We start from the raw sequence: 1201 nt of genomic DNA, 5'->3' as shown, positions 1-1201 counted from the left end.
CAGGAGGCGGGGGGAGAGGCGGGGCCTGCGGCCGGAGGAGGCGGTGGCCGCGCTGGGCTCCTCCCGCCGCCCGGCTCCGCGGGAGCCCGCGACCCCGGCTCCCCGGGCCTCCGGCTGAGGCTGCCAGCTCCTACCGGGCTCGGCGGAACTTGAGCCGACGCCCCCGCCACCTCGCACCTGAGCCTGACAATGGGCTCCCATCACCCCCGGCGGAACCTGCTCCCGTGTCTGGTCCTGGCTGAGCCTGACACTGCGCCCCCATCGCTCCGCGGCTAAGCTGGACACTGCACCCCCACCGCCTCCCGGCTGAGCCTTGATGGTGCCCCCACGGCTGAGCTGGACTCCGAGCGCTTTCATCGTTCCAGCTGAGCCAGACTCTGAGCCTCATCATGCCCAAAGGGACTTGCAGTACTCCCGAAAATGTTCTGTGGGCTCCGCCGGCGCGCCACGGCCGCCCCCACCTGGCCAGCCACGCGCGCTGGGTTCTTAGCGCTTTGCGAAGAAACCGCCCGCTCTCTCGGACTCAGGACAGCTCCTCCGGCAGCTCAGAGCCGTCCCGGGCCACCGGCTTTCCAGCCAGAATAAATAGAACTGGGTTTCCCCACGCCCCCCTGCCCGCGGCGCTCTGGAGTGGCTGCAGCTGGCGGGAGGGGCGCGGAACTAGCCACGCCCCCCCTTTCCCCCCGCAGCGCCCCTGGACCTCTCTGCACGGACTCCGGCGCCCGAGCTGCCGTGGCCCCGGCCGCCACCTCCCCGCCCCTCGCTGGAGCTGCTCCCACCGACGGAAAGCCCGGTCTCCGGCTGAGGGCGCCACCGGGCCTTGATCAGTCAGACGCACGAGGTCCCCAGCTAGTGACAGCAGCGGGACTGCCCAATGCAGGCAGTCGTCATCCTCTGTTTAATTCGGAATTGGAAGTTGTCCCGATGGGGAACTCTTTCAGGGAATACTGTACGGATAGGCGTGTTCGGTTTTCTGGATTGCCCTTCCCCCCCCCCTCCACCCTTTTAATAAGACAGTAGTCATGTAACCGGACACACCCAGCAGGCGGGAAAGGGAATTTCCCTATTTCGATGAGTTAGGTTCAGGAGTTCTAGAAATCAAAGGTTCCAAATCTTGGCTGAAATAATTCTCCTGGGGCACTTTAAAAAATTCGGATTCCCTACAGGGTATCCTCGAATCAGGTAAAATTTTGGAAGATGG

General features: G+C 64.7%; 1 protein-coding gene across 1 annotated transcript in view; it reads right to left on the bottom strand.

Moving 5' to 3' along the window:
• Window positions 1-564, bottom strand: part of CEMIP2 (cell migration inducing hyaluronidase 2) — an 85474-nt gene extending 84910 nt beyond the window's left edge. The window contains exon 1 of the mRNA XM_029919935.1: window positions 462-564. The gene's annotated coding sequence lies outside the window, so the exon portion shown is untranslated. The remainder of the gene's footprint in view (window positions 1-461) is intronic.
• Between the last annotated feature and the right edge of the window lie 637 nt (window positions 565-1201).

The sequence above is a fragment of the Suricata suricatta genome, chromosome 13, assembly GCF_006229205.1.
Source record: "Suricata suricatta isolate VVHF042 chromosome 13, meerkat_22Aug2017_6uvM2_HiC, whole genome shotgun sequence".
Taxonomy (NCBI): domain Eukaryota; kingdom Metazoa; phylum Chordata; class Mammalia; order Carnivora; family Herpestidae; genus Suricata; species Suricata suricatta.
The sequence above is the reverse complement of the archived record's forward strand: the minus strand, read 5'-3'. Positions and strand labels throughout refer to the sequence as shown.